We start from the raw sequence: 9551 nt of genomic DNA on the forward strand, positions 1-9551 counted from the left end.
TATATATATTTAAAATTTCTTCTATGATATATCATAATTAGTAAACTTACCACTAAGATGTAATTATGGCCAGCTTCTGGAATTTACCTGCAACAAAAGTGAAAAAAAATTAAGTTAACTTTGTGAGGAGTAATTTTAATAGAACGAGATGGACGGAAGTGATTCCTTCGACGAAAGAAGGTAATGAAGTTACTTTAAACCTCGGTTCTTTAGACGAATTGCGTGGGAGTTCGAAAACGGCTAATGGAGATTTTCTTTTTTTTTTGTTCTCTGTATCTCGATGATGGAGATAGAGATTAAATTAACGCTGTGAAAATGACATGGAAACTCAGCCATTTCCTTTTTCTGTTTTTTCTTCTTTTTTTTTACAAGGAAAAAGGTTTGGCCACTTGTTGAATCCTGCTCACCCATCTTCAAAAAAATAGCTTTTTTTTTTTCTTTAAAAAAAAAGGAATACGTACTGAATTTAGCTTTCTTTAATATTTTTAGTACAAAAATACAAATTTTAATTTAAAATGTTCTGCTCCCTCAATATTTAAAGTAAGGAAACTTTATATTCATCCAGGGAGTGGAAAAAATTATTTCTTTCTGAGGCTAAAATTTTCACTCACGTTTTACGGTTTTGACACCAAGGAATGAATTTGGTTCCGTGTCAGTTTATAGTCCAATCCTTATTCCGGTATTGCCGTTAATAGCGTAAAAAAAAAACGTAATGGCTGTCGATGATCATTGTAGGGTTAGAGTAGTACTCTGTATGGTGTTCCTATTACTTGACCTCCATACCCCCTACCTAAAAAGTAAATGATTAGATAAATAACTGAAAGCTTTTATATTATACGTTAACCTAAAAAAATATACTTATTATTTTTTATTTGTGTAACTTTTCATTTCAATTGCCATGTAAGTTTCCAAGCAATGTGTTAGTTATTTAGCCGATGTATCTGACGCCAAAAAAGCTAACTGCCGATCTACTAATTTATAAATTTTACTATTTAATATTACTAAAGTAAAATACTGTAATAAACATTTAATTGTTTAATGAACTTAATTACCTTTATGGCACCAAGTTGTAAGTAAATTGTTTCCACCAACAGCTATTATTTTTTAACTTCAAAATTGAATAACTCTATATATTTATTAAGTTAAAAATTAAAAAAAAAAACATAATTTAAATTAAAGCTGAAGAATCTTTTTCTTTTTTTTAATACATTAAAATTATTTTCTGAAATCTCTTTATCCCACATATCACTTAAATCTAATTGTTTCGTGAAAAGTTGATTTTGGCTTGGGAAGTTCAGCGAGATATAGCATATATCTGTGAACTAATACCCACACAAATGATATTTGGCACGGCATATCTACAGGTAATACAAGACACTCACTGTCCTCCCTAGTACTGTAATATGTTTTTTACAGCTCCTGCAACAAACAACTTCAATTAACACATCAAGTTCCGGAATTTAATTTTCTGACAGCTACGATATCCTACCTTGGGATTTAATTAAGTTTTACTGTTGCAGCCGTCTGAATTATAGGCAGGGATAGTAAATTCTAAAACGTTCATGGAGAGAAGGGGAATATACTAAGAAATACAACCCTTAAATTTAAACTAACATAATGTATAACACGATTAATTAAAACTAGATTAATAATCAAACTCTTTGTCATAAAACATAACATGATTAACTAGAGCATTTGATAGATATTCAGCTTACTGGGGCAATATCCGAGAGCACTTGGTTCAGAAGGTAATGGGTTCGATTTCAAATTGGGTCAGTCAATATTTATTTCACGGCAACCCCGAAAAATGAATCTTGACATTCTCACTCTGGGCCTGTGTAGCTCCTTTAGTACAAGAGCCCAAGAGGAGAAAAAAGGCAGTTATCTTACCCCAAACTCCAATTTTTGATTGCTTTAATGAAAGCTATGTATAATTACTAGTCGAAAGTGATGAGTCTGCCAAGTATAGGTAGGGGGAATAAAAAAATGACGGCTGTTTCAAAACGATAAAAGAAAATTAATTTTTCATTCGGTATATATCTTAAAAAGTAACCACAACATAAGAAAACCTAAGAGAATGTCATTGAAAGTAGAGTATATTTGATAAAATATGAGCCCTAATAGAGCTATTTACGTTAAATAGTTCTCGAAATATAGATTTTTAAAAATATGGGACGTACTGAAAGATCAGTAGTTAGTGAATTTATATTGAAAAATCTATATCTCGAAAACCATTTGGCGCCCAGATGTTTATTAGCACTCAACGTAAAGCTAGTTTAATGTGCTATAAAGTTGTCTATGACGTTTATTTTCGTAGAAGTAGTAGTTTTCACGATATTTGCGAAAATATATTGATTTATAGTTGTTCGGACAAATTTTCATTTGCCAAATTTATACTCATATATGAATATCAAAAAAACTACTACCCCTACGGAGATAAGTGTCAGAAACTACATTATAGTATGCTAAATTTCCTATATCTTGAGTGCTGGCAGACATATGTGCGTCTAATGGATCTAGAGATATATTTTTTCAAAAATCCAACATTTTATAAGAACAACTAGAAATTAACATTTTGTGAGTTTATTAAATAATAAAAAATACTACTTTTACAAAGATAATCATTATTATCTACTTTATAGCACATTTAACTAGCTTTAATTTGAGTGCTGGCAGACATTTGTACGTCCAATGGTTTCTGAAATAAAGTGTTTCATAAAACAAACTTATTGCCCGAACAACTATAAATCAATTTATTTTAGCAAGTATCATGAAAACTACTGTTTCTACGAAAATAAATGTCATAAACTACTTTATAGCTCATTAAACTAGCTTTAATTTGAGTGCTAATAGACATCTGGACGTCGAATGGTTATTTAGATGTAGATTTCTCAAAATACATTCACTAACTACTGATATTTCAGTACATTTTTGTGAAATGTTGCTTTTTAAAAGGCTATACCTCGAGAACTATTGGACTAAGATAGCTCTATTATTGCTCATGTTTCAGAAAATTTTCTCTCCTTTAAAGAATGTTCTTTTAGATTTCCTAGTGTTTTGGTAGTTTTTAAGATATAGAGCTCCGAATGAAAAATTAATGTTTTTTTAAGGGTTTGAAACAGCCGCCATTTTTTATTCCCCCCTACCTATACTTGGCAGACTCATCACTTTGACTAGTAATTATACATAGTTTTTATTGAAGTAATCAAAAATTGGGGTGGGATAACTGCCTTTTTTCTTCCCGGCTCTTGTACTATTAGAGGGAGAGGACTTCAGCCAAAAGATAAAACATGATCAATATGAAACATTATAAAGCCAACAAAAAAACATGATCTACAGTGACAATGCAGATAGAAATAGCCTGTAATTGTTAAGATTATATATATTGTTTAAATATACAAACAATAAACACACAAAGATAGTTTTAAATTGTATCCAGTTTTTACTATCGAAAAAATATACCCAAATATACGTAGTGTTTTCACATAATTATTTCTCACTTATTATTAATTCAACATGTGTGAAGTTAGCATGTACGCGTGTAATTTAGGACTATTTTTTGCACCCTAAATAAGTTACCATATTTGAAAATATTAAAATGAAACGTATAACACACCTAAATTAATTTCTTTTTTTATAAAAAGCTCTAAGAACTCAACAGCTGGTGTCAACAGAAAAATAAAAAAAGTTCTAAAAACGTAGAGCTTATCAGTTAAAAAAAAAAATGAAATTTTTCAATGATTATTTTTTTAGATTCCATAAAAAAGTTGCCATTCAAAAAAATAAATAAATAAAAATATTAGAGATAAATATTTTGTGTTGTTGAGTCCTTTTGTTTGAAGAATCCGAATAGACTATTTTATAATAAATACATTTTTGGGCTGAGACTGTCCTGACTTGCCCTGTACGATTCCTTAATTCCACTTAAATAAATAACATATAGTTTTGTCAATATTATGGTCTCCTTTAAAATTTTAAGAATCGTCGTGTATGATGTGAATTTTATCTTAGTTAATTTAATTTATTCCCCTTTTATAAAGCTATTAAGATATTGAAATTATAGATAGTGACACAGAAATCAAATATATAGTCAGACGGTGACATCAATAATGAAGTAAAGATGCGATTAGATCGTTCAATACCAACCCAACAACGAATTGTTCGTTGAAGGTTATGTGAATCAATAATATTATATATTCAATACTATTATATATTTAGTTTCTGACCAAATGCTTTCCTTAATTATTTTTTTAATGCAGTCAATCAATAATTACAAATTTGTTTTAAATAATTTCGGCATTACAAACTTTGTAACGGAAGTATTACTGTTTCTGCTTTTATAAGATATTAAAAAATATGGAATGTAAAATTAATTCAGTTTTGTTGCCAGCGGAATACAAAAAATTGCGGAGGATAGAAATCATTAATAAATAATATAGTGAAAAACAGGTAAACTTAAACATAGAATGGTGGATAATTTTTTAGTAAAGACATATTTTTCACTTATAGGTTCATTTAAACCGTGTTAAATTGACTTGGGCATAATTGCCTACAAATTTCAATAAATTTATGCGAGGCTGTAATACTAAAATTAAGGTATGCAAATTATAATTAATAATATTTTGATACCGTTAACAATAAGTTAATAATTAAAGCTGTAATTTTATAAGATTGTCCTTGACGTTTTGGCCATGAAATTATGCTTTAATAATGATAGTTAAGACAATTTGGATAATGTTATGATTAATAAAACTACCACTCTTGAAGAAGATAATAAAAATTAATAATAAAGGTTATAATACAATAAGTCTATAACTTGGTGACTTTCCAAAGCAAGTTTTTTATAATTTGTTTTTACTTAATTTCCTAATGACTTATCCTAACATTAATTATTTGTGAGAATATTTCGTAAACAGATTCGTAAGATTATTTTACTCAAATAGACTTGAATCTTTTTTATTTACTTAATCTAAAATTATTAATAAAAATTAGGAAGTAGGAGATTTTTGTACATATGTGATGTTAAACTTAAAAATATAACATATGCGCAATAATACTAAAATATACAGAGATTATATGTATATTATTACTACTATAAAATTAGATTATAATTACATTATACTATAATACAAGGAATAGTTGATTATGATTGATATGACGGACAAATATATTAAAATCAGTCGTTGATAGTTCCTTCATTCCGCCACGAAGCCATTGTCATGCTTTTTCCTTCTCGTCTCCCCTTCTTATAGAATTTTCTCACTTCTTAAGGGCTCTTTAATTCCTCTATTGGAATTCTTTCTTGAATTCCTAAGGATTCTCAGCAAGGAGCGAATCGTGTAAAAAAATAGGGCTCTCTCCGACAATATATCTTCTTTTACACTGCCTAGCGCATTCATAATTGTAATAAAATATATATATATTTCAATATATTTGAATTTGTTTTATTATAAAATTTTAAAATACTACATATTACAAGGATTGTTTGTTTTTTTCTTTTGGTTTGAGAAATTTTCACAATCAAAATATAATTTAGAATTTATTACTGTTGGTTAGTTTAATTCATTTCGGCGTAAAACCTTGAGCTCACCGATGCTGCAATTAGATATATTTTAACTAAAATAATTTGTATTACTTTTTAATAGAATGATTTTAGTTCATCATTGTGATTGGATTTAAACATTAAAATGTTAATTACAGATATATGCATATAAAATTATGTCTCGATCAAAAAGGAGTCAGTTTTAGAGGATCTGAATTAGTACATAATAAAAGCGATGGTTATATAATATTAACCTTACTAACTTAGTACTTACTTAATCAAACTAGACTCAAATTTATAAATAAACAACTAAATTTGTACAACAGTAAATCTTAATTACAATTTATGTAATATCAATTAGACACTTGGCTGAAACATTTCTACAAAAAAGGGATCAAGTTTTTTTATTGCATAAATATCCATCATATTACTTTGGGAAAACCTCTTATACAATGTAATGTATTTTATACTACTTAAATTCAAATTTATAATATTTTAACAAAAACCAGATTACCTAAAACCTGACCTCCTCCAGATCTTTACGAAATTTAACATTCTGGTTAAATTTCCGTATTATTAAATAGCGATTGTATTTTTTTTTTTTTTAATTTTTACAATACTGACCGATAGCTATTTACAATTCACCATGACGCTGTTCCCTCGTTCAAAATTAAAACTTTTTATTTTTTCGTACAAAAATAAGATCTTTCAGCAATATATTGTGATTGTACAGTATTAATCCCTTAAAATCAAGCACGACTTTTAAAATATTGGCTATTATTATAAGAGTGGTCTTATTTCATTCAGAAATATAACAAATGGTTACTTGTTCAACTGATTTTTATCAGATTTTTTATTTTATATCTCGCCCAACATTTCGACACCCATTCCACCTAGGGTCCCCCGAAATTTTGTAATCACTTCTCTGTTCTTAACTTCTCCTATTCTAAACTAACAAGTATAAATTATACTGGGAAGGATACTTCTTAACTTATAGTTATTCCTTTGTAAGCTGCTGGAGACTATTTTAAAATATTTTTTTAAAGTGGTTTAGAATATTAAAACTTTTATAAAACCGTGAGTTAAAAAGTAACGTAGTTGCAACTAACAATACAGTTAGCCTGAGAAGACTTGGTAATTGAAACACTTTAAGGAAGTTTGTCAGGAGTGTTAATTAACTGGACTTAGTAAAAAAAGTGGTCAAGGCTAAGGAAGTACGCATTAGTCATTTACATTACTTTTAACATATTTTTTTTCTGTTATATTTTTTTTTTATTCTCTAGTATATTTTTTTAACAGGATTTTAAAGTACAGCTTCCTCCGAACAAAATACAACTTCAATTAAAAAATCCCACAGAAAGAATCACAACCAGAGGACACCGAAATGTTTAAACTGAAAATTAGAAGAGATGACCCTCTCATTTTATATTCAGTTTTGACTGTATTGATTTTCGAGATTATTAATAATAGAAAAAAAACAAATAAAATATCTGATCTGTCCACTCAAAAAAGACTTTCTCTACCGTAAGTCCAATCTAAGCATTGGTATTTATATCTTACTTTAATTCAATATTTTGAAAGGAATTACTGCTTCTTGGATGGTTATAAAAGATGGTGACTCGTTCAAGGTCACGCTGAACCGCCAGATTTTTCCTTAATCATGGGTATAACTTTATAGATTCTGGGAGAGCCCCGCGAGGCACCCGATCTCACAGGTTTGACTCACGGCAACAATTATAGGATAAATATATTTGTTTACTAAGTGCGTTTTTTTTACCAATTTGTTTTACAGAAAATCCTAGAAAAGTAGTAAATTAGTTCCACTAGAATTTTAATTGTCTCTAATTTATAGACGTCGATAGATATTCAGAAATTGAAATGCATTTTTAAAAAAATATTTTAAAAGCTTTTTGGGATATAAAAGCTTTGGGGTCACGGTAATTTACATATTTTTTCGAACACTTTGATAAATAATTTACTATAAAATGTATTCTTAGTTAAGTAATTTTCTTGTTTGAAAGAAATCTATGATGTTTCTTGTTTTATTTTTTTCTTGTCCCCTTTTATGTATAATTTATTCTTCTTCTTTTTTTTTCTTCAACCTTTTATTTTATTAATTTTACATTAATTACAGGTATAAATTAAATACATCTAAGAAAAAGAAAAAAAAACACATCATAAAATAATAATACAAGAAGGTACGTATAATTATCAATAATAAAAACTTGTATGTCAAGAAGATAAATTTTGGCTATTTTTAAAATTAATTAGTAAACTTTAAATACAACTATTTAAGTGTAACAGCACTTGTAATAATTTTTTTTAATTAACACCAAAAGATGAATAATCCGGATATTCCGAGAAATATTTCACTAATTTAAAATTAGTAAAAAACAAAAGGTTAAATTATCAAAGTTAATATATCACTCCCCTTTCCTCCCCCAATAAATTGAAAAATGAACTATTTGATTTATAGGTACATAATTTTTTTTTTTTTGCAAGAACATTATTCCTGCTTTATTTTTAACGATTTGTTCAATACATGAAAATTTAAATAGCTGGAAATACCAATCAGGGGAATAAGAAAGAATTAATAGCAATTATTCCTCACAAAAATATTTATTGAACTTCCCATAAAATTTTGAATATTTCAAAACTTCAGATTTCACTTTTTTTTTTTTAAATTTTAAAACATCAAATCGAAAATACGACCCGATTACAATACTCTACACTCAGTAAAACATGAGTAAAAAGCATTAAACAGAACCAAGTACTGTTTTTTTTTTTTTTTTTTTTTTTTTTTTTTTAACGTCTTGATTGGTTTTGTATTTTAAATCAAAATCTTTCCCATTCTTCACATTATATTTTCTAATATATTTCTGAGGATCCATCTCCATAATACGTTTGTACAAAAATGTATTAAAATTAAACATTTTAAATAATTGATGAACCTACTTTCGATTTGGGTGGTAGGTTTAGTCTAATAACCATTGCTAGGAAATCAAGAAATTCCAGTGGCAATATTTTCAAAATTATCGTATTTTTTAATAGGGCTTAATCATCCCTCATCAATATCACCATAATATTGCCTTTCTATATAACTTGCTTATAAGTCCTTACTAAATTTCATCTCGATCAGATTGTCGGAAATGAGCTGAAATTGTATAATAATATTTGTCTGTGGAAGCAGAAAAACAAAGTAAAAACATATAAAGATAATATAATCAGAGGTTATATAGTAATTATACAGCATATGCTTTATAATGATATATAATTTGCTGTAATAATGATTATAGCAACTACAGCTAAATATAGCGACAGTTTCTATACGGCTATATTGTTATCGGTTTCATCATTAAAACGGACTGATCTTTTAATTGTTACTGCCAATATTCTATCAAATAAGTTGCTACGAATTAGTAAAAATATAACTTGGAAAAATGGTAAGGAATTTCTATCTCTGAAAATAAATAGGAAACAATGAATTCGCTTCCAACTCAACCCTAATTCTTGACAGGATCAGCGGAGTAAAAAGATAACAAAAAACTGGAAATGGCGAATTGCCAGATGGAAAAACTTTTTTGATTAGGAAAAAAAGATGAAACATTGGAAAGTACGTAGATTACAATGAAAACAGAAAAAAAAGTATGAAAGAACAAACATAATCAAAGCAGCAAAGTAAAGAAATGTTTGTTGAATGATATTAAATTTTTAAATTCTGTTATATCCAGTCACCTGCAAAATTACTGTTCACGTTTTTATTTTTTATTAAATTGGAAATAATATAAAAACGTTTTATGCACAGAATACAATTTAAGAAAATATTATTTTTTAGATAATAACATTCTCATCAACAATTATAGCAAAGGGAAAATAATTGCATTATTTGAAAATAAAAATTAAAACAATTTTAAAAAGTTCAAGTACCACTTAACAATATTAAGGACCTGTGATCGAACATTGAACTTTTAATGAGATCTTGAGATTTTTGTTTAAAATAAAAATAAAA

At 27.6% G+C, this 9551-nt stretch overlaps 1 long non-coding RNA gene across 1 annotated transcript in view; it reads right to left on the minus strand.

Annotated features, from left to right (window-relative positions):
* Positions 1-48: 48 nt before the first annotated feature.
* Positions 49-9551, minus strand: part of LOC136796298 (uncharacterized) — a 245843-nt gene continuing 236340 nt past the window's right edge. The window contains exon 3 of the long non-coding RNA XR_010844009.1: positions 49-87. This is a non-coding gene — a long non-coding RNA (uncharacterized lncRNA). The remainder of the gene's footprint in view (positions 88-9551) is intronic.

This window comes from Halyomorpha halys, unplaced genomic scaffold, assembly GCF_000696795.3.
Source record: "Halyomorpha halys isolate HHAL.00 unplaced genomic scaffold, Hhal_1.1 Scaffold352.1, whole genome shotgun sequence".
NCBI lineage: Eukaryota > Metazoa > Arthropoda > Insecta > Hemiptera > Pentatomidae > Halyomorpha > Halyomorpha halys.